This window comes from Maylandia zebra, linkage group LG17 (assembly GCF_041146795.1).
Source record: "Maylandia zebra isolate NMK-2024a linkage group LG17, Mzebra_GT3a, whole genome shotgun sequence".
NCBI lineage: Eukaryota > Metazoa > Chordata > Actinopteri > Cichliformes > Cichlidae > Maylandia > Maylandia zebra.
In genome coordinates this window covers 15,985,983-16,010,770 of record NC_135183.1, presented here as the reverse complement: position 1 = coordinate 16,010,770, position 24,788 = coordinate 15,985,983, and the positions used below count along the sequence as shown (strand labels likewise).

Below are 24,788 nucleotides of genomic sequence, written 5' to 3'. Positions count from 1 at the left end.
AAAAGAGAAAAGATGACTAAATATATATGTATCTATAAATATAAATATATGTACACTAGTGATTAAATAAGAAAATCTTGAAAAGAAATATGACGGGAGGCCAAATGGGATGTTGCACAGGAATGAGCAGCAGAAAATTACAGTATTACTCAGACTTTTAATAGTCATATTGTCAGTTTTGGCCGACGGTCATGGGTCACTTCCACTAAAATAGCACGAGACTGGAGTAAAATGTACTTTATTAATGAGAACACATGGTGATACAGCAAAGAATCCAACCCTTCTGAAAAGCAAATGGCTTCCTGTTATACTCTACCTGATTCAGGTGAGCATCTGGAATAGACCAAGTCTGGGGGTCAGCAAACCAAAGGAAAACAAAACCCTCCCCATAAGAAAACCACTACAATATAACCAAGATATAACACATCATAGACATATGAAGATTTGGAACAAGTCCTATAAATAATTCCATAACATATAAACTTCAGTCTCTTCTATATACATTAAAACAGCGGTCCCCAACCTTTTTTGCGCCACGGACCGGTTTATGCCCGACAATATTTTCACGGACCGGCCTTTAAGGTGTCACAGATAAATACAACAAAATAAAACTAGTACCGGTACCGGAAAAAAAGAAGATTTATTCATAACACACGTGAAAGACCCAGGAAAACAGAGTTAACGATAAAAACGATAACAAAATAACGATAAAAAACGATAAAAACTCTGAAAACCATACATTTCACACCCGAGCCTCATCTCTCGACCAAACGACGGTCCGTGGCCCAGCGGTTGGGGACCGCTGCATTAAAACACCTTAACCACACAGTTAGGTTTCAGCCCTCGCTGACTCAGAACAAAGTAAGACAATCAGAGTTCGATTGGTTTTTACTTGTGCAGGGGAAGCCTGGTCAGATTCTCAGAGTTGCAAGCTCTACACCCAAACTCAGACAACTCCAACTCCAGCCTTTTATTGAATGAAAACAGTTACACAACTGCCCATTGTAAACCCCATATGTTGTGTGGTAAAAGCTAAGGCACTGTGTGTGTGTGTGTGTATGTGTGTCTGTATACGTGACTTCCTGGTTACAAACGTTTTAACCGCATCTCTAGTCATAAAAGGGCATCTCCCCTCAACCTCGTATATGGCTTAACCTCTTTAACAGTCCACCATTTACATGGTGAGCCCATACTGTAAAGGGCAGGAAGTGAACATTCCTTACCAAATAAGGAAACCAGAATCTTACATAGATTGTGCCTGCAGTTGAAAACTATAGCTAGTAACATCCCCAACATCCTACATGTGGGGGAGGAACAGAAAAATATCTGAACATACAGTTCAAGACAAGGTCCAAGCACAATAATGACAACTTTTAACAAAATCACTCCAACACACACTCCCCTAGCCTGGCACATTGGTTTGCTCCAGGAGCTCATAAGCAGGTGATTGAGCTGCTTTTACTCTTTATAAAGTGAGTACTGTTAACACTTCTCTTTTTACATATACAACTAATTTAGGTTACAGACAAATGATTAAATGTGAACAGCTCTAACACGGGTTCTTTTCCTGACACAGGTAGGATGGCCAGTCCCCCTGTCTCTTCACCTTTCACGAGTCACTTAAATAACAACCCAAAAAACCTAATAAAGATCACAATCAACCAGTGTGTGTTTTTCTTCATTATGGTTTTTAAATACAAATCAGTCAGTCAATTAATAAAAATACAAGTAAGGGTAATGGAACCCCTGGTCTCCATTACACACATAAATACCATAAAGACACTAAGTCGTAGAGCTCTGAACTCCTTGCTTTTATGATATTTACACTTCTTCTTGGCCTTCTCCTTCACTCTGAGTCACTCCAGGATAAACGCATCAGCTCAGACATTCAATAATTAAAATATGTGTAGGTGACCGTTTGGCAGAAGACGATGTCGAGGCGGTACTGCAGTGACACGTCCGTGGCTATTGTCGGGGAGGTGTCCTGCATCAGCAGGAAGTCCATAGACTTCTTGGCTTTGTTGCTCATCATGGCTCTGTAGTCCGTGGGCGTGGCCTGCAAAAAGTGTAAATAAACCATCAGAGACCAAACACAATTATGCCTTCCAACCACTAGTTTAGACAACATCTTGCAAAGAGTGTGTATTTCAGAGTGCAGTTGTTTTTAAATTTGACAGAAACAGAAAAAAAGATGGAACAGAAGGACAACAGGGAAAGCAGAAGCACCGACACACTGAAATCTTTTAGGGTCAAGCTCCAGAACTAGCCACAAATCCTGCTGGAAAGAACCTAAAAATACTTAAAAATACTTGCAGAGATCTAATGGAGCCGTTAACTCAAAAGCCTGGTGTCAGGCATGTTCTTTAATAAATAAGAAACGAGCTGATATGTTACAGACCCCAGTCTTTACGTAAAGAAAACGCTGACATTTAGAGCGGTCTCGCAGCAGATTTTAAAACAGTGACACTGATTTGTGGGGTTTTTGTGCACAGATTTGAACCTTTTTGTTTTATCCATGTCCTTGAACACAGCTTGTGACTTGGGCGCTTTCATATGTACCGATTCATTTAGGTTTGTGCACTGAGGCCAGATTTAGGTATTAAAAACGAGTCAGTCATAACACTTCTTACATTAGTTAAAAAGCTGAGCTTACACTAAACCAACATTTAAATTTCCCCTTGTGGGACTAATAAAGGTATATCATATCATATCATTACTACAGTATTGCTGCAACATTGTAAAGACAAAGATGACACACGGACCAGACATAAAACACTGAACACTTTTTAAAGAAGAGTCATTTAAGAATTCAACTGCTTGAACTATGTTATTTTAAAATTGACAGTAGAGCAGAAGTCACTGCATCATTTCATCATCAACACGAACCTGAAAAAAGCTGTCTGATATATAGATAAAATAATAACAAACAAACAAACATACAGATATCACTAAACAAAACACCTTATCTTGGTTTTCTAGGTGTTGCTGATGGTGACATAGGAAACTTCAGGATCCACCTAAACAATGAAGAGAAAAACATGCTGACTCCTCAGTAATATCCATCCACTTATCCTTTTCAGTGTCGCGGGGGGTGCTGGAGCCTATCCCAGCTGTCATAAGGCGAGAGGCGGGGTACACCCTGGACAGGTCGCCAGTCTGTCGCAGGGCCAACACACAGAGACAGACAACCATTCACGCTCACATTCACTCCTGCATTCACACCTATGGGAAATTTAGATTTTTCAATTCACCTATACCTTTAGACGTGCTTGTATGAATGGGTGAATGAGGCATGTTGTTTACAGTGCTTTGACTACTCTGGGAGAGTAGAAAATTGCTATATAAGAATCAGTCCATTTACCAATAAAAAAAACACTGCAAAACACACAAAACAAAATAGAAATAAGAAAAATGGTAACAGACATAGGAAAAAAAACGTAAATAGGAAAAACGAAAACAGAAATAGGAAAAAACAGATTTCCAAAAGCAAAGGGGAGTGTTTCTGGGGAGACAATAACCCGACGGACCAGTTGCAGGAACCCAAAACATGCTAGGTGTGTTTTATCATGACTCATATAATACTGATGATGAATTTTTAGGCTAATAGTTAGGCTAACACATATACCACTCATCTTTTCTTTCCTCACAAAACCGATAAATCCTCCACTTCTTTTAAGTGTCTCCCAGCGCAATTCTTAGCATATTTTGGTTCCTGCAACTGGTCCGTCAGGTTATTGTCTCCCCAGAAACACTTTGTGCTTTTGCAAATCTTTTTTTTTCCTATTTCCGCTGTCGTTTTTCCTCTTTTCGTTGTGTTTTGTGTGCTTTTGCAGCATTTTTCTTATTGCTGGTGTTGTCTTAAGTTGCAGTGGCCTCTCAGGGCCACCGTACAACACATGTTCTCCCCGTGTTTGCGTGGGTTCTCTCCGGGTACTCCGGCTTCCTCCCACCGTCCAAAGACATGCAGCTTGTGGGGATAGGTTAATTGGATAATCTAGATTGCCACTAGGTGTGAGTGTGAATGGTTGTCTGTGTCTCAATGTGTTAGCCCTGCGACAGACTGGCGACCTGTCCAGGGTGTACCCTGCCTCTCGCCCTATGACAGCTGGGATAGGCTCCAGCACCCCCCGCGACCCTGAAAAGGATAAGCGGAAGTGAATGGATGGATGGATGTTTCAAAACTCACAGGATTTTCACTCTTCTGCATTTTGTTTCCTGGAAAGACAAAAACAGTCAACTCTAACATTCATAGAACAACTTACAAATGTTGTATCTGTAAATGTTCTCACCTTTCATTCTTTTCCTTATGATGAGACACACAGCTCTTATCAGCAGTGCGACCAAACCAATAGCTCCATCGATGTACCACGAAACTAAAACTTTGATGGGGTTTTTTTTATCTTCACTAAACACTTTTTTGCTTTGTGTTTATTATTGTGCTACTGCAAGTATTTCATATATTAGTCAGTTGATTGTTACTGTAGGGCAGCTCTAGGACAATCCCTGATGTGATGTAGCTTGCTTTTATCCAGCAGATACGACATCTCATGAGGAGGTTCGAACCCTGTACCCTGACCTTCCCACTGACGCACAAAGTCTGGACATCCAGCAGCAGGCCCTTCTACGTGAACAACAGCACAACAGTTTCTATTTCTTTTAATATTAGAAGTCAGTTATTCATTAATGAATACAAATGGTGACTGAAGTTATTTAGACAGGACATTAAACAATAAACTTCCAATAAATTATGAACAATGTGTGACTGAATGTGTTCAGTGAAAGACTTTGAAAATATCGCAGCATAAAACCAGTGTAAAAGTATTCAGACTACTTTTGGGGGTATTTATTTGATGATGCAACCAGAAAATGTGCAGGTTGTGAGTTTAACATTTTCAACACTGGAGAAGAAGTACATGTACACAGACTAGCTAATGACAAACATTTTTTTAAATTAACCTTTATTTAAACAGGTTGTTCATTTTTCTGAGCTTATCTGGTGTCTAGTTTTGGTGGCAGTAGCATAAGCAGAGAAGACCCAGACCTTACTCTCCCGAGCCAGCTCCTCCATTATTTGGGGGACACTGAGGCATTCTCTGCTGAGTGCTGTGATCTCCCCAACATGTCCTGGGTGTGTCCTGTCTGTCCTGGTGGGACATGCCTGGAACATCTCACCCAGGAGGCGCTCAAGAGGCACCCTTGTCAGATGCCTGAACCTCCTCAACTGGCTCGTTTAGATGTAGAGGAGTAGCAGTTAACTCATGCAAACCACATTTCTCCACGCCAGTCCTAATCAGCTTACTCAGTATCACTAGATCCAATGCTGCTCCTCCAGCAGAGCACACAAAAGTAGGAGAGACCGGAGATGCCATGGCTTAGTTAGGAGACTGTTTGCTTCAAGGCCACTAGAAGGTGCTGCCATAAAACTACAATAAATGAATTGACCTTTTGACCTGCTCACACTCTTTTATGCAAAACCCTGCTGATGTTACGCACACACACACACATAAAGAGATTCTAGGTCTGACCAACCGTCTCCGCCGTGGGCAAAAAGATGACAGTCAATAAAATTCTAAAATTTTATTTATAAACACAATGAATAATAGTTAAAAGTCCAGTGTCCCATTTAGGTACAAAGTAAAAACACACAGTCCAAGGCCAGAGCCAGCTATGCCACAAAGCCAGTTGCACTCCACACGTTGTTCACTTCAACAGGGGTAGCAATTGTCCTCTGAGACCCACCACCCTGTAAGTAGAAAGCCAGTGATCACTCCATCCTCTGCAACTCAGCTACTTTCAGGCTACAGCATATAATAGGCCCTAGCCTGCACAGAGCGACAAAATAAGACAATTCACTATATAATTCACAGCCCATCCATCCCAAACATATCAGATCATTAGCGGTTTTGTCACATTACATACCTGCACTGAGAGACAAAATAAGACTAATGACGCTAAATTTAATTACGGGTCATGGACAGCCTTCATAAATGCTCATATTACTCACCCACACTGAATTCCAGCACAGGTTCATCTGGGTCCTGACTATTTCCTGCAAAATAACACAAACGTCATCAGAACATTAAGTCAGAGAAACAACATTTGGAGCTTTTGTACATGATAAATTATACTGCAGTAGTAAAACAAAGTCAAGCAGCAGTACATTTATTAAAATCACCTTCAGCTGTAATATTTAAACTGATTTAGTGTCAATTTAGATTATGTTTAGATTAAAATGAAACTAGTACCCTTGTAATGTCTTTTTAAATTAGAGGTAAATATTTGTATATTTTTTTACATAATATAATTATATTTACTGGATTTTCTCTCTATTGTAGTTTAGTATTATAGTTATTACTTGTTTTTTATTGACTTGTCTTGTTTTTACAATGATTTGCTTTGACTGCAGCCTTTAAAGAAAAGACTATCTGTTCAGTAACTATCCATCAGACTGGGTCCATGTTACCAGCCAAATGGGTAATAATTAAAGTAAGTTTTGAATTACGTATATTTGGGTGTTTAGGTGACACTTTTGCAAAAAAAATTATATAATTAGGTTTAAAAAAACTAAACATGTATGTATTTAAAAACAATAAGTGTGTTAGAATTACTACAGCAACAGGTTGTAGCTCACTGTACTGTTTTTGAGCACAACTTTGGCGCTTTTGCCTCATTTTTAAATCAGTGATCCCAGTAGCACAGTCTAAGCAGAGACCTCAGTGCTTGGCAAATAATCAATAGAATCAATATAATTATTAAAAAGAAACAAAATAAATGCCAACCATATAAAAAACATAAACTTAAAGAAAAAACTAAACTTGATTTTATGTCTTTAGGCTATTGTTAACAGCAAGCATGAGGTTAGTGCATATGTATTATTATTGGAAAGATTACTGCAAAGAAAAAAAAAGTTGAACCAGGAGGGGGCGATATTGCTCTTCTTACAATGAGTTACATGCAGGCTATTACTTACCGTGTCACTCACATTTATTTCACAAATTAGCTGAACCCACTTAATTCGATTTAATTGTATTTATGCAGAGCTGAATCACAACAACATTCTCCTCGAGGTGGTATAGATTGTAAGGTAGAAAGTCTACAATTAAAAAGAAAAAACCTCAATACAGTGGGAAGGAACAACTCACTTTTAACAGGAAGCACCCTCTGGCAGAACCACGGTCAGGGAGCAAACTATCAAACTACGAGGTCTTTAAAATAAGATGATTATTCAAGACCTCATGTGTGATGGGAAGGATTCTGAATTTGATGCTGGACCCACAAATCATAAAAGAGAAACACTAACTCACACACACCAGAAAGTGCCAAGAATTATAATTATATGTAATTTAGTTTTGCGTTCCTTTATAATGCTTTCAACTATACAAATAAGACACTTGGGGGCGCCTGAGCCTTGTAGACACAACAAATATTGAACAAACCTCATGCGCCCTGTTGTTGACAAAACGATAAAAATGAATGTGTCTTATTTAGGTCATTTCTGTAGTTACAGAAAATCATTTGAATTCATTTTTCCTTAAATTATTTTAACCCTTATTTGATGCTATTGAAATTGGTCTGTTGCCTCAGGGCAACAACGGCAATAAGGGTTCCACAGTGTCACAGTTTTCTGCATATAGTCGATTAATAAATGTTGAGAAAACAACTAATCGATTCAATTTTTTTATTTGAACAAGTATCAAATTGATTTTCACAGAAGCGTTCAATGGAACAAATACATAAATGGTAAGCTGACTGCTTTTTATATAGGGTTTTTGTATTTTGCTCGTGCATTAAAAAGCGCTTTATACAACATGCCTCATTCACCTATTCACCCAAACATTATTACAAGCACCTTTTCTACAATTAAGCTAAACATGCATAAAATGTTAGCAGTGGAGATTTGGCACCTGAAAGGACCCCCTTTGATCCACTCCTAGTTTGAGTCTATTTACATTTAAATACTGATACTTCAATTTTGCCTTGGTTTGAGCTCCATAAAGCAGGCAAACCAGAATTAATCACAGAAGGCAAAAACACTGAAACTACGTTTTAAGCTGCGAGCCAAACAAACCAAAGGTAACCGTGTTTTGAAAAGAGCTATGAAGAGAAACAGACAGACTACTGTAATTTCTCAATAAAATGTCGCTTATTATCGCTCACTCTCAAGAACAAAAACGTGAGTAATTTCCCAGTAGCTCACCATATTTGGGATCTTCTAACATCCACACTTCATGTTTAAACGGTGGTGCGGAGGCGGTGTACCGTCGCAGGCCGGATGTAGCATTCAGCGCGGTGTGCCTTTTTTTCAGTTGCTAAGCAACAGATTTGTCCCGCCCCTTTCGTTATGACGAGCCGGGCCAGTCCTTTGACTGGTGACGTTACAATGAAACCGACCTTATATATAGACCTGGCTGTTCAGTTGAAACGCATTCACACAGCGGGACAGCAGCGCTTTAAACGTTCAAACACGGAGTTTAACACAAAACAACATTTTAGACATAAAAAACAAAAAAGTGAAATGGCAAGCTCAAACTGTAACACAATGACAAATGATGAAACAGTTCAGACCAATCGGGATAATTCTACAGTACATGCTTTGGTATCCCTCTTGGATAACTTGTTAAGTAGTTTTTCGAAAAAGCAGTTGGACGCGCTTACCTCAGGCTATCCGGATTGCTTCACCGCTAAGCGGCTTGCAGGTTTTTTAAAGGACGTAATGGACCTGTGTGCACAGTCACTAGCAGTATCACCACTGAGGTCTTCCCAGAACTCCCCTGTACATGAAAACTGTTCTGTCCACACCACCACTGGCAAAACGGTTTTGTCACCTGTGAAATTTTTGGACGATTCTGCTGAGCAGGAGTTTGATACAGCACAGAATATAGATGCTAACAGCCAAGAAACAGCTAACACAGAAGAACGCTGTCAAAATGCTGACCAACACAGTGCTGCAAAAGCAGAAAACAATCCAATTCCAGATCCCCAGCAGCAGAAATCCTGTGTTGAACATGAAGCCAGCATCCCACCGTTAACAAACATAAGTCAAACGGAGTCATATAAAAAGATACAGAATCACAGATCTTCTGTAGACTGTGAGCCACCTGAAAACACCTTAGACTTTGAAAGATGGTTAGAGACATTAATTCAGGCTGTGCTTTCAAAGCTTGGTAAACTTTTAAAGTGCCCTCATTCTCACCAAAAACGTTTGTTGGATCTACTCTTGGACAAATTCAAGGGGATGGATTTGCATTTAGACCGAAAAGTGCAGAATTATTTTGACTGCATTGCTAATGCCATTTTCACTGATATTTGTGACCAATTATATAATTGGTCACTAATATCATTGGAAATGGGGAGGAGTGGGGAGGAGGATTCAATGAATTTAATGGGAGAACCAATATTTAATATCATAACTACTTCAGTATTCCAAGAACACCTGTTGGCAGTAACAATTATCGATAGACTGGAATCATATGAAAAGAAAGAAAGATGCAGACTTTCAGTGGAAATCTTTGTGGAAGGACTGATTTCCCAGGTTGCAAAAACATCAGACACAGTCTTCAGCATTGAAAATGCTGAAGCTATCTCCAACCGGCTTACCATGAAAATCTGGACTGAAATCAGGGCAGAATACAACAAAATCCCCCCAGAGAAGTTCAAGAAACTCAGCGAGAGGGTTTTCAAATCCCTCTGTAAAAGATGGAAGCATGTAGCGGTTATTGTGACATCCTGGCAATTAAACGTCCAAGATCTTGATGAAGATATTGTTAAAACTTTCAAAAGAAAGATATTCCCAGAACCAAGTTGGATATCTAAGTGCTTTTCATCGGTGCGTGCATTTTTTGGGAGGTTTAAGGGAGGAAACAAAGTTTCCCCTTTATAGTGACATCGTGATATCAACAGCAAGATATTTTCTAAAACTCACTGGACACTTTAAATTAGCTAGTTTTACATTTAGATCAGATCAAGTCATTTTTGAAATCCCCAGGAATGGTCGCGGCAGATGGCCACCCCACCCTGAGCCTGGTTCTGTCGAAGGTTTCTTCCTCTTAAAAGGGAGTTTTTCCTTCCCACTGTCGCCTCGTGCTTGCTCAGAGGGGTTTGTTCTTTTGGGGTTTTCTTTTTAATACTGTAAGTTGTTACCTTACAGTGTGAAGCACCTTGAAAACACCATTGTTTCCTTTGGTGCTATACAGATTGAAGTGACTTGCACTGACAACATAACTAAGCTGGGACTTTAATTTAACATCAATAAAATTATAAAAATATTACATCTTGATTTCTGCTTGTTTTCATTGTCTGTGACTTAATGAATACAAATGTGTAATTTAACAGATTTTTTCTTTATGTTAGTCTGACCGGTGATTCCACGTTGGCCTTAGGTGTTGGCGCGGATACGCTGCAGCCCCTGAGCCATTAATGGCCCAGCACACTACAGTAAAAACAAAACAACAGCCATCTCTCCAACTAGGAAAGGAAAATAATAAACTGCCTCCTTGGAGGCAACCTGACTCAAAACAGTTGCAGTCCAACTCAGACCGACTGCAATCACTCTCAGGCAGATTGATGAAGATCTGCAAATAACTGTTGTCTAATTTATAAACGCAGACAGATTGCCAACACGTCTGTTTACAATAGAGGACTGTACTTACATGGTTGCAAACTGGTTGTTGTCTTGCTTATATGAAAACATTGCTTTGGAGCAATGAAACTCAAACACATTCATTTTTAAAATGCCTCAAAATGAAATTTTGAAATATTTGGCTTTATGCTTTGAAAGTGCCGTTGTGAGTGGGAGTGTGAAATCCTTACTTGATGTGTTCCCTTTGCCTTTACTGTTTTCAGTTTTATTTGTCATATGCAAGTTAGCACAGGGTCAACATTGCAATGAAATGTGTTTGACGAGCAGCAGTCACTCAGCAGCATGGTACAGTAGAAATATAATAAAATATAATAAAATAAAAAATAGAAAAATAGTAAAGAGCAAAATATTAGAGAGACGTGGTAAAAGAGAAAAGATGACTAAATATATATGTATCTATAAATATAAATATATGTACACTAGTGATTAAATAAGAAAATCTTGAAAAGAAATATGACGGGAGGCCAAATGGGATGTTGCACAGGAATGAGCAGCAGAAAATTACAGTATTACTCAGACTTTTAATAGTCATATTGTCAGTTTTGGCCGACGGTCATGGGTCACTTCCACTAAAATAGCACGAGACTGGAGTAAAATGTACTTTATTAATGAGAACACATGGTGATACAGCAAAGAATCCAACCCTTCTGAAAAGCAAATGGCTTCCTGTTATACTCTACCTGATTCAGGTGAGCATCTGGAATAGACCAAGTCTGGGGGTCAGCAAACCAAAGGAAAACAAAACCCTCCCCATAAGAAAACCACTACAATATAACCAAGATATAACACATCATAGACATATGAAGATTTGGAACAAGTCCTATAAATAATTCCATAACATATAAACTTCAGTCTCTTCTATATACATTAAAACAGCGGTCCCCAACCTTTTTTGCGCCACGGACCGGTTTATGCCCGACAATATTTTCACGGACCGGCCTTTAAGGTGTCACAGATAAATACAACAAAATAAAACTAGTACCGGTACCGGAAAAAAAGAAGATTTATTCATAACACACGTGAAAGACCCAGGAAAACAGAGTTAACGATAAAAACGATAACAAAATAACGATAAAAAACGATAAAAACTCTGAAAACCATACATTTCACACCCGAGCCTCATCTCTCGACCAAACGACGGTCCGTGGCCCAGCGGTTGGGGACCGCTGCATTAAAACACCTTAACCACACAGTTAGGTTTCAGCCCTCGCTGACTCAGAACAAAGTAAGACAATCAGAGTTCGATTGGTTTTTACTTGTGCAGGGGAAGCCTGGTCAGATTCTCAGAGTTGCAAGCTCTACACCCAAACTCAGACAACTCCAACTCCAGCCTTTTATTGAATGAAAACAGTTACACAACTGCCCATTGTAAACCCCATATGTTGTGTGGTAAAAGCTAAGGCACTGTGTGTGTGTGTGTGTATGTGTGTCTGTATACGTGACTTCCTGGTTACAAACGTTTTAACCGCATCTCTAGTCATAAAAGGGCATCTCCCCTCAACCTCGTATATGGCTTAACCTCTTTAACAGTCCACCATTTACATGGTGAGCCCATACTGTAAAGGGCAGGAAGTGAACATTCCTTACCAAATAAGGAAACCAGAATCTTACATAGATTGTGCCTGCAGTTGAAAACTATAGCTAGTAACATCCCCAACATCCTACATGTGGGGGAGGAACAGAAAAATATCTGAACATACAGTTCAAGACAAGGTCCAAGCACAATAATGACAACTTTTAACAAAATCACTCCAACACACACTCCCCTAGCCTGGCACATTGGTTTGCTCCAGGAGCTCATAAGCAGGTGATTGAGCTGCTTTTACTCTTTATAAAGTGAGTACTGTTAACACTTCTCTTTTTACATATACAACTAATTTAGGTTACAGACAAATGATTAAATGTGAACAGCTCTAACACGGGTTCTTTTCCTGACACAGGTAGGATGGCCAGTCCCCCTGTCTCTTCACCTTTCACGAGTCACTTAAATAACAACCCAAAAAACCTAATAAAGATCACAATCAACCAGTGTGTGTTTTTCTTCATTATGGTTTTTAAATACAAATCAGTCAGTCAATTAATAAAAATACAAGTAAGGGTAATGGAACCCCTGGTCTCCATTACACACATAAATACCATAAAGACACTAAGTCGTAGAGCTCTGAACTCCTTGCTTTTATGATATTTACACTTCTTCTTGGCCTTCTCCTTCACTCTGAGTCACTCCAGGATAAACGCATCAGCTCAGACATTCAATAATTAAAATATGTGTAGGTGACCGTTTGGCAGAAGACGATGTCGAGGCGGTACTGCAGTGACACGTCCGTGGCTATTGTCGGGGAGGTGTCCTGCATCAGCAGGAAGTCCATAGACTTCTTGGCTTTGTTGCTCATCATGGCTCTGTAGTCCGTGGGCGTGGCCTGCAAAAAGTGTAAATAAACCATCAGAGACCAAACACAATTATGCCTTCCAACCACTAGTTTAGACAACATCTTGCAAAGAGTGTGTATTTCAGAGTGCAGTTGTTTTTAAATTTGACAGAAACAGAAAAAAAGATGGAACAGAAGGACAACAGGGAAAGCAGAAGCACCGACACACTGAAATCTTTTAGGGTCAAGCTCCAGAACTAGCCACAAATCCTGCTGGAAAGAACCTAAAAATACTTAAAAATACTTGCAGAGATCTAATGGAGCCGTTAACTCAAAAGCCTGGTGTCAGGCATGTTCTTTAATAAATAAGAAACGAGCTGATATGTTACAGACCCCAGTCTTTACGTAAAGAAAACGCTGACATTTAGAGCGGTCTCGCAGCAGATTTTAAAACAGTGACACTGATTTGTGGGGTTTTTGTGCACAGATTTGAACCTTTTTGTTTTATCCATGTCCTTGAACACAGCTTGTGACTTGGGCGCTTTCATATGTACCGATTCATTTAGGTTTGTGCACTGAGGCCAGATTTAGGTATTAAAAACGAGTCAGTCATAACACTTCTTACATTAGTTAAAAAGCTGAGCTTACACTAAACCAACATTTAAATTTCCCCTTGTGGGACTAATAAAGGTATATCATATCATATCATTACTACAGTATTGCTGCAACATTGTAAAGACAAAGATGACACACGGACCAGACATAAAACACTGAACACTTTTTAAAGAAGAGTCATTTAAGAATTCAACTGCTTGAACTATGTTATTTTAAAATTGACAGTAGAGCAGAAGTCACTGCATCATTTCATCATCAACACGAACCTGAAAAAAGCTGTCTGATATATAGATAAAATAATAACAAACAAACAAACATACAGATATCACTAAACAAAACACCTTATCTTGGTTTTCTAGGTGTTGCTGATGGTGACATAGGAAACTTCAGGATCCACCTAAACAATGAAGAGAAAAACATGCTGACTCCTCAGTAATATCCATCCACTTATCCTTTTCAGTGTCGCGGGGGGTGCTGGAGCCTATCCCAGCTGTCATAAGGCGAGAGGCGGGGTACACCCTGGACAGGTCGCCAGTCTGTCGCAGGGCCAACACACAGAGACAGACAACCATTCACGCTCACATTCACTCCTGCATTCACACCTATGGGCAATTTAGATTTTTCAATTCACCTATACCTTTAGACGTGCTTGTATGAATGGGTGAATGAGGCATGTTGTTTACAGTGCTTTGACTACTCTGGGAGAGTAGAAAATTGCTATATAAGAATCAGTCCATTTACCAATAAAAAAAACACTGCAAAACACACAAAACAAAATAGAAATAAGAAAAATGGTAACAGACATAGGAAAAAAAACGTAAATAGGAAAAACGAAAACAGAAATAGGAAAAAACAGATTTCCAAAAGCAAAGGGGAGTGTTTCTGGGGAGACAATAACCCGACGGACCAGTTGCAGGAACCCAAAACATGCTAGGTGTGTTTTATCATGACTCATATAATACTGATGATGAATTTTTAGGCTAATAGTTAGGCTAACACATATACCACTCATCTTTTCTTTCCTCACAAAACCGATAAATCCTCCACTTCTTTTAAGTGTCTCCCAGCGCAATTCTTAGCATATTTTGGTTCCTGCAACTGGTCCGTCAGGTTATTGTCTCCCCAGAAACACTTTGTGCTTTTGCAAATCTTTTTTTTTCCTATTTCCGCTGTCGTTTTTCCTCTTTTCGTTGTGTTTTGTGTGCTTTTGCAGCATTTTTCTTATTGCTGGTGTTGTCTTAAGTTGCAGTGGCCTCTCAGGGCCACCGTACAACACATGTTCTCCCCGTGTTTGCGTGGGTTCTCTCCGGGTACTCCGGCTTCCTCCCACCGTCCAAAGACATGCAGCTTGTGGGGATAGGTTAATTGGATAATCTAGATTGCCACTAGGTGTGAGTGTGAATGGTTGTCTGTGTCTCAATGTGTTAGCCCTGCGACAGACTGGCGACCTGTCCAGGGTGTACCCTGCCTCTCGCCCTATGACAGCTGGGATAGGCTCCAGCACCCCCCGCGACCCTGAAAAGGATAAGCGGAAGTGAATGGATGGATGGATGTTTCAAAACTCACAGGATTTTCACTCTTCTGCATTTTGTTTCCTGGAAAGACAAAAACAGTCAACTCTAACATTCATAGAACAACTTACAAATGTTGTATCTGTAAATGTTCTCACCTTTCATTCTTTTCCTTATGATGAGACACACAGCTCTTATCAGCAGTGCGACCAAACCAATAGCTCCATCGATGTACCACGAAACTAAAACTTTGATGGGGTTTTTTTTATCTTCACTAAACACTTTTTTGCTTTGTGTTTATTATTGTGCTACTGCAAGTATTTCATATATTAGTCAGTTGATTGTTACTGTAGGGCAGCTCTAGGACAATCCCTGATGTGATGTAGCTTGCTTTTATCCAGCAGATACGACATCTCATGAGGAGGTTCGAACCCTGTACCCTGACCTTCCCACTGACGCACAAAGTCTGGACATCCAGCAGCAGGCCCTTCTACGTGAACAACAGCACAACAGTTTCTATTTCTTTTAATATTAGAAGTCAGTTATTCATTAATGAATACAAATGGTGACTGAAGTTATTTAGACAGGACATTAAACAATAAACTTCCAATAAATTATGAACAATGTGTGACTGAATGTGTTCAGTGAAAGACTTTGAAAATATCGCAGCATAAAACCAGTGTAAAAGTATTCAGACTACTTTTGGGGGTATTTATTTGATGATGCAACCAGAAAATGTGCAGGTTGTGAGTTTAACATTTTCAACACTGGAGAAGAAGTACATGTACACAGACTAGCTAATGACAAACATTTTTTTAAATTAACCTTTATTTAAACAGGTTGTTCATTTTTCTGAGCTTATCTGGTGTCTAGTTTTGGTGGCAGTAGCATAAGCAGAGAAGACCCAGACCTTACTCTCCCGAGCCAGCTCCTCCATTATTTGGGGGACACTGAGGCATTCTCTGCTGAGTGCTGTGATCTCCCCAACATGTCCTGGGTGTGTCCTGTCTGTCCTGGTGGGACATGCCTGGAACATCTCACCCAGGAGGCGCTCAAGAGGCACCCTTGTCAGATGCCTGAACCTCCTCAACTGGCTCGTTTAGATGTAGAGGAGTAGCAGTTAACTCATGCAAACCACATTTCTCCACGCCAGTCCTAATCAGCTTACTCAGTATCACTAGATCCAATGCTGCTCCTCCAGCAGAGCACACAAAAGTAGGAGAGACCGGAGATGCCATGGCTTAGTTAGGAGACTGTTTGCTTCAAGGCCACTAGAAGGTGCTGCCATAAAACTACAATAAATGAATTGACCTTTTGACCTGCTCACACTCTTTTATGCAAAACCCTGCTGATGTTACGCACACACACACACATAAAGAGATTCTAGGTCTGACCAACCGTCTCCGCCGTGGGCAAAAAGATGACAGTCAATAAAATTCTAAAATTTTATTTATAAACACAATGAATAATAGTTAAAAGTCCAGTGTCCCATTTAGGTACAAAGTAAAAACACACAGTCCAAGGCCAGAGCCAGCTATGCCACAAAGCCAGTTGCACTCCACACGTTGTTCACTTCAACAGGGGTAGCAATTGTCCTCTGAGACCCACCACCCTGTAAGTAGAAAGCCAGTGATCACTCCATCCTCTGCAACTCAGCTACTTTCAGGCTACAGCATATAATAGGCCCTAGCCTGCACAGAGCGACAAAATAAGACAATTCACTATATAATTCACAGCCCATCCATCCCAAACATATCAGATCATTAGCGGTTTTGTCACATTACATACCTGCACTGAGAGACAAAATAAGACTAATGACGCTAAATTTAATTACGGGTCATGGACAGCCTTCATAAATGCTCATATTACTCACCCACACTGAATTCCAGCACAGGTTCATCTGGGTCCTGACTATTTCCTGCAAAATAACACAAACGTCATCAGAACATTAAGTCAGAGAAACAACATTTGGAGCTTTTGTACATGATAAATTATACTGCAGTAGTAAAACAAAGTCAAGCAGCAGTACATTTATTAAAATCACCTTCAGCTGTAATATTTAAACTGATTTAGTGTCAATTTAGATTATGTTTAGATTAAAATGAAACTAGTACCCTTGTAATGTCTTTTTAAATTAGAGGTAAATATTTGTATATTTTTTTACATAATATAATTATATTTACTGGATTTTCTCTCTATTGTAGTTTAGTATTATAGTTATTACTTGTTTTTTATTGACTTGTCTTGTTTTTACAATGATTTGCTTTGACTGCAGCCTTTAAAGAAAAGACTATCTGTTCAGTAACTATCCATCAGACTGGGTCCATGTTACCAGCCAAATGGGTAATAATTAAAGTAAGTTTTGAATTACGTATATTTGGGTGTTTAGGTGACACTTTTGCAAAAAAAATTATATAATTAGGTTTAAAAAAACTAAACATGTATGTATTTAAAAACAATAAGTGTGTTAGAATTACTACAGCAACAGGTTGTAGCTCACTGTACTGTTTTTGAGCACAACTTTGGCGCTTTTGCCTCATTTTTAAATCAGTGATCCCAGTAGCACAGTCTAAGCAGAGACCTCAGTGCTTGGCAAACAATCAATAGAATCAATATAATTATTAAAAAGAAACAAAATAAATGCCAACCATATAAAAAACATAAACTTAAAGAAAAAACTAAACTTGATTTTATGTCTTTAGGCTATTGTTAACAGCAAGCATGAGGTTAGTGCATATGTATTATTATTGGAAAGATTACTGCAAAGAAAAAAAAAGTTGAACCAGGAGGGGGCGATATTGCTCTTCTTACAATGAGTTACATGCAGGCTATTACTTACCGTGTCACTCACATTTATTTCACAAATTAGCTGAACCCACTTAATTCGATTTAATTGTATTTATGCAGAGCTGAATCACAACAACATTCTCCTCGAGGTGGTATAGATTGTAAGGTAGAAAGTCTACAATTAAAAAGAAAAAACCTCAATACAGTGGGAAGGAACAACTCACTTTTAACAGGAAGCACCCTCTGGCAGAACCACGGTCAGGGAGCAAACTATCAAACTACGAGGTCTTTAAAATAAGATGATTATTCAAGACCTCATGTGTGATGGGAAGGATTCTGAATTTGATGCTGGACCCACAAATCATAAAAGAGAAACACTAACTCACACACACCAGAAAGTGCCAAGAATTATAATTATATGTAATTTAGTTTTGCGTTCCTTTATAATGCTTTCAACTATACAAATAAGACACTTGGGGGCGCCTGAGCCTTGTAGACACAACAAATATTGAACAAACCTCATGCGCCCTGTTGTTGACAAAACGATAAAAATGAATGTGTCTTATTTAGGTCATTTCTGTAGTTACAGAAAATCATTTGAATTCATTTTTCCTTAAATTATTTTAACCCTTATTTGATGCTATTGAAATTGGTCTGTTGCCTCAGGGCAACAACGGCAATAAGGGTTCCACAGTGTCACAGTTTTCTGCATATAGTCGATTAATAAATGTTGAGAAAACAACTAATCGATTCAATTTTTTTATTTGAACAAGTATCAAATTGATTTTCACAGAAGCGTTCAATGGAACAAATACATAAATGGTAAGCTGACTGCTTTTTATATAGGGTTTTTGTATTTTGCTCGTGCATTAAAAAGCGCTTTATACAACATGCCTCATTCACCTATTCACCCAAACATTATTACAAGCACCTTTTCTACAATTAAGCTAAACATGCATAAAATGTTAGCAGTGGAGATTTGGCACCTGAAAGGACCCCCTTTGATCCACTCCTAGTTTGAGTCTATTTACATTTAAATACTGATACTTCAATTTTGCCTTGGTTTGAGCTCCATAAAGCAGGCAAACCAGAATTAATCACAGAAGGCAAAAACACTGAAACTACGTTTTAAGCTGCGAGCCAAACAAACCAAAGGTAACCGTGTTTTGAAAAGAGCTATGAAGAGAAACAGACAGACTACTGTAATTTCTCAATAAAATGTCGCTTATTATCGCTCACTCTCAAGAACAAAAACGTGAGTAATTTCCCAGTAGCTCACCATATTTGGGATCTTCTAACATCCACACTTCATGTTTAAACGGTGGTGCGGAGGCGGTGTACCGTCGCAGGCCGGATGTAGCATTCAGCGCGGTGTGCCTTTTTTTCAGTTGCTAAGCAACAGATTTGTCCCGCCCCTTTCGTTATGACGAGCCGGGCCAGTCCTTTGACTGGTGACGTTACAATGAAACCGACCTTATATATAGACCTGGCTGTTCAGTTGAAACGCATTCACACAGCGGGACAGCAGCGCTTTAAACGTTCAAACACGGAGTTTAACACAAAACAACATTTTAGACATAAAAAACAAAAAAGTGAAATGGCAAGCTCAAACTGTAACACAATGACAAATGATGAAACAGTTCAGACCAATCGGGATAATTCTACAGTACATGCTTTGGTATCCCTCTTGGATAACTTGTTAAGTAGTTTTTCGAAAAAGCAGTTGGACGCGCTTACCTCAGGCTATCCGGATTGCTTCACCGCTAAGCGGCTTGCAGGTTTTTTAAAGGACGTAATGGACCTGTGTGCACAGTCACTAGCAGTATCACCACTGAGGTCTTCCCAGAACTCCCCTGTACATGAAAACTGTTCTGTCCACACCACCACTGGCAAAACGGTTTTGTCACCTGTGAAATTTTTGGACGATTCTGCTGAGCAGGAGTTTGATACAGCACAGAATATAGATGCTAACAGCCAAGAAACAGCTAACACAGAAGAACGCTGTCAAAATGCTGACCAACACAGTGCTGCAAAAGCAGAAAACAATCCAATTCCAGATCCCCAGCAGCAGAAATCCTGTGTTGAACATGAAGCCAGCATCCCACCGTTAACAAACATAAGTCAAACGGAGTCATATAAAAAGATACAGAATCACAGATCTTCTGTAGACTGTGAGCCACCTGAAAACACCTTAGACTTTGAAAGATGGTTAGAGACATTAATTCAGGCTGTGCTTTCAAAGCTTGGTAAACTTTTAAAGTGCCCTCATTCTCACCAAAAACGTTTGTTGGATCTACTCTTGGACAAATTCAAGGGGATGGATTTGCATTTAGACCGAAAAGTGCAGAATTATTTTGACTGCATTGCTAATGCCATTTTCACTGATATTTGTGACCAATTATATAATTGGTCACTAATATCATTGGAAATGGGGAGGAGTGGGGAGGAGGATTCAATGAATTTAATGGGAGAACCAATATTTAATATCATAACTACTTCAGTATTCCAAGAACACCTGTTGGCAGTAACAATTATCGATAGACTGGAATCATATGAAAAGAAAGAAAGATGCAGACTTTCAGTGGAAATCTTTGTGGAAGGACTGATTTCCCAGGTTGCAAAAACATCAGACACAGTCTTCAGCATTGAAAATGCTGAAGCTATCTCCAACCGGCTTACCATGAAAATCTGGACTGAAATCAGGGCAGAATACAACAAAATCCCCCCAGAGAAGTTCAAGAAACTCAGCGAGAGGGTTTTCAAATCCCTCTGTAAAAGATGGAAGCATGTAGCGGTTATTGTGACATCCTGGCAATTAAACGTCCAAGATCTTGATGAAGATATTGTTAAAACTTTCAAAAGAAAGATATTCCCAGAACCAAGTTGGATATCTAAGTGCTTTTCATCGGTGCGTGCATTTTTTGGGAGGTTTAAGGGAGGAAACAAAGTTTCCCCTTTATAGTGACATCGTGATATCAACAGCAAGATATTTTCTAAAACTCACTGGACACTTTAAATTAGCTAGTTTTACATTTAGATCAGATCAAGTCATTTTTGAAATCCCCAGGAATGGTCGCGGCAGATGGCCACCCCACCCTGAGCCTGGTTCTGTCGAAGGTTTCTTCCTCTTAAAAGGGAGTTTTTCCTTCCCACTGTCGCCTCGTGCTTGCTCAGAGGGGTTTGTTCTTTTGGGGTTTTCTTTTTAATACTGTAAGTTGTTACCTTACAGTGTGAAGCACCTTGAAAACACCATTGTTTCCTTTGGTGCTATACAGATTGAAGTGACTTGCACTGACAACATAACTAAGCTGGGACTTTAATTTAACATCAATAAAATTATAAAAATATTACATCTTGATTTCTGCTTGTTTTCATTGTCTGTGACTTAATGAATACAAATGTGTAATTTAACAGATTTTTTCTTTATGTTAGTCTGACCGGTGATTCCACGTTGGCCTTAGGTGTTGGCGCGGATACGCTGCAGCCCCTGAGCCATTAATGGCCCAGCACACTACAGTAAAAACAAAACAACAGCCATCTCTCCAACTAGGAAAGGAAAATAATAAACTGCCTCCTTGGAGGCAACCTGACTCAAAACAGTTGCAGTCCAACTCAGACCGACTGCAATCACTCTCAGGCAGATTGATGAAGATCTGCAAATAACTGTTGTCTAATTTATAAACGCAGACAGATTGCCAACACGTCTGTTTACAATAGAGGACTGTACTTACATGGTTGCAAACTGGTTGTTGTCTTGCTTATATGAAAACATTGCTTTGGAGCAATGAAACTCAAACACATTCATTTTTAAAATGCCTCAAAATGAAATTTTGAAATATTTGGCTTTATGCTTTGAAAGTGCCGTTGTGAGTGGGAGTGTGAAATCCTTACTTGATGTGTTCCCTTTGCCTTTACTGTTTTCAGTTTTATTTGTCATATGCAAGTTAGCACAGGGTCAACATTGCAATGAAATGTGTTTGACGAGCAGCAGTCACTCAGCAGCATGGTACAGTAGAAATATAATAAAATATAATAAAATAAAAAATAGAAAAATAGTAAAGAGCAAAATATTAGAGAGACGTGGTAAAAGAGAAAAGATGACTAAATATATATGTATCTATAAATATAAATATATGTACACTAGTGATTAAATAAGAAAATCTTGAAAAGAAATATGACGGGAGGCCAAATGGGATGTTGCACAGGAATGAGCAGCAGAAAATTACAGTATTACTCAGACTTTTAATAGTCATATTGTCAGTTTTGGCCGACGGTCATGGGTCACTTCCACTAAAATAGCACGAGACTGGAGTAAAATGTACTTTATTAATGAGAACACATGGTGATACAGCAAAGAATCCAACCCTTCTGAAAAGCAAATGGCTTCCTGTTATACTCTACCTGATTCAGGTGAGCATCTGGAATAGACCAAGTCTGGGGGTCAGCAAACCAAAGGAAAACAAAACCCTCCCCATAAGAAAACCACTACAATATAACCAAGATATAACACATCATAGACATATGAAGATTTGGAACAAGTCCTATAAATAATTCCATAACATATAAACTTCAGTCTCTTCTATATACATTAAAACAGCGGTCCCCAACCTTTTTTGCGCCACGGACCGGTTTATGCCCGACAATATTTTCACGGACCGGCCTTTAAGGTGTCACAGATAAATACAACAAAATAAAACTAGTACCGGTACCGGAAAAAAAGAAGATTTATTCATAACACACGTGAAAGACCCAGGAAAACAGAGTTAACGATAAAAACGATAACAAAATAACGATAAAAAACGATAAAAACTCTGAAAACCATACATTTCACACCCGAGCCTCATCTCTCGACCAAACGACGGTCCGTGGCCCAGCGGTTGGGGACCGCTGCATTAAAACACCTTAACCACACAGTTAGGTTTCAGCCCTCGCTGACTCAGAACAAAGTAAGACAATCAGAGTTCGATTGGTTTTTACTTGTGCAGGGGAAGCCTGGTCAGATTCTCAGAGTTGCAAGCTCTACACCCAAACTCAGACAACTCCAACTCCAGCCTTTTATTGAATGAAAACAGTTACACAACTGCCCATTGTAAACCCCATATGTTGTGTGGTAAAAGCTAAGGCACTGTGTGTGTGTGTGTGTATGTGTGTCTGTATACGTGACTTCCTGGTTACAAACGTTTTAACCGCATCTCTAGTCATAAAAGGGCATCTCCCCTCAACCTCGTATATGGCTTAACCTCTTTAACAGTCCACCATTTACATGGTGAGCCCATACTGTAAAGGGCAGGAAGTGAACATTCCTTACCAAATAAGGAAACCAGAATCTTACATAGATTGTGCCTGCAGTTGAAAACTATAGCTAGTAACATCCCCAACATCCTACATGTGGGGGAGGAACAGAAAAATATCTGAACATACAGTTCAAGACAAGGTCCAAGCACAATAATGACAACTTTTAACAAAATCACTCCAACACACACTCCCCTAGCCTGGCACATTGGTTTGCTCCAGGAGCTCATAAGCAGGTGATTGAGCTGCTTTTACTCTTTATAAAGTGAGTACTGTTAACACTTCTCTTTTTACATATACAACTAATTTAGGTTACAGACAAATGATTAAATGTGAACAGCTCTAACACGGGTTCTTTTCCTGACACAGGTAGGATGGCCAGTCCCCCTGTCTCTTCACCTTTCACGAGTCACTTAAATAACAACCCAAAAAACCTAATAAAGATCACAATCAACCAGTGTGTGTTTTTCTTCATTATGGTTTTTAAATACAAATCAGTCAGTCAATTAATAAAAATACAAGTAAGGGTAATGGAACCCCTGGTCTCCATTACACACATAAATACCATAAAGACACTAAGTCGTAGAGCTCTGAACTCCTTGCTTTTATGATATTTACACTTCTTCTTGGCCTTCTCCTTCACTCTGAGTCACTCCAGGATAAACGCATCAGCTCAGACATTCAATAATTAAAATATGTGTAGGTGACCGTTTGGCAGAAGACGATGTCGAGGCGGTACTGCAGTGACACGTCCGTGGCTATTGTCGGGGAGGTGTCCTGCATCAGCAGGAAGTCCATAGACTTCTTGGCTTTGTTGCTCATCATGGCTCTGTAGTCCGTGGGCGTGGCCTGCAAAAAGTGTAAATAAACCATCAGAGACCAAACACAATTATGCCTTCCAACCACTAGTTTAGACAACATCTTGCAAAGAGTGTGTATTTCAGAGTGCAGTTGTTTTTAAATTTGACAGAAACAGAAAAAAAGATGGAACAGAAGGACAACAGGGAAAGCAGAAGCACCGACACACTGAAATCTTTTAGGGTCAAGCTCCAGAACTAGCCACAAATCCTGCTGGAAAGAACCTAAAAATACTTAAAAATACTTGCAGAGATCTAATGGAGCCGTTAACTCAAAAGCCTGGTGTCAGGCATGTTCTTTAATAAATAAGAAACGAGCTGATATGTTACAGACCCCAGTCTTTACGTAAAGAAAACGCTGACATTTAGAGCGGTCTCGCAGCAGATTTTAAAACAGTGACACTGATTTGTGGGGTTTTTGTGCACAGATTTGAACCTTTTTGTTTTATCCATGTCCTTGAACACAGCTTGTGACTTGGGCGCTTTCATATGTACCGATTCATTTAGGTTTGTGCACTGAGGCCAGATTTAGGTATTAAAAACGAGTCAGTCATAACACTTCTTACATTAGTTAAAAAGCTGAGCTTACACTAAACCAACATTTAAATTTCCCCTTGTGGGACTAATAAAGGTATATCATATCATATCATTACTACAGTATTGCTGCAACATTGTAAAGACAAAGATGACACACGGACCAGACATAAAACACTGAACA

General features: G+C 39.3%; 2 long non-coding RNA genes across 2 annotated transcripts; both read right to left on the bottom strand.

Annotated features, from left to right (window-relative positions):
* Positions 1–222: 222 nt before the first annotated feature.
* On the bottom strand, positions 223–9,555 carry LOC143413291 (uncharacterized). Its single transcript, XR_013093922.1, has 5 exons — positions 8,198–9,555; positions 6,005–6,049; positions 4,187–5,822; positions 2,962–3,017; positions 223–2,056 (listed from the first exon to the last, which is right to left on the bottom strand). It is a non-coding gene; the product is annotated as an uncharacterized LOC143413291 (long non-coding RNA).
* Positions 9,556–11,225: 1,670 nt separating this feature from the next.
* Positions 11,226–20,558, bottom strand: LOC143413293 (uncharacterized). The gene is made up of 5 exons (XR_013093924.1): positions 19,201–20,558; positions 17,008–17,052; positions 15,190–16,825; positions 13,965–14,020; positions 11,226–13,059 (listed from the first exon to the last, which is right to left on the bottom strand). It is a non-coding gene; the product is annotated as an uncharacterized LOC143413293 (long non-coding RNA).
* Between the last annotated feature and the right edge of the window lie 4,230 nt (positions 20,559–24,788).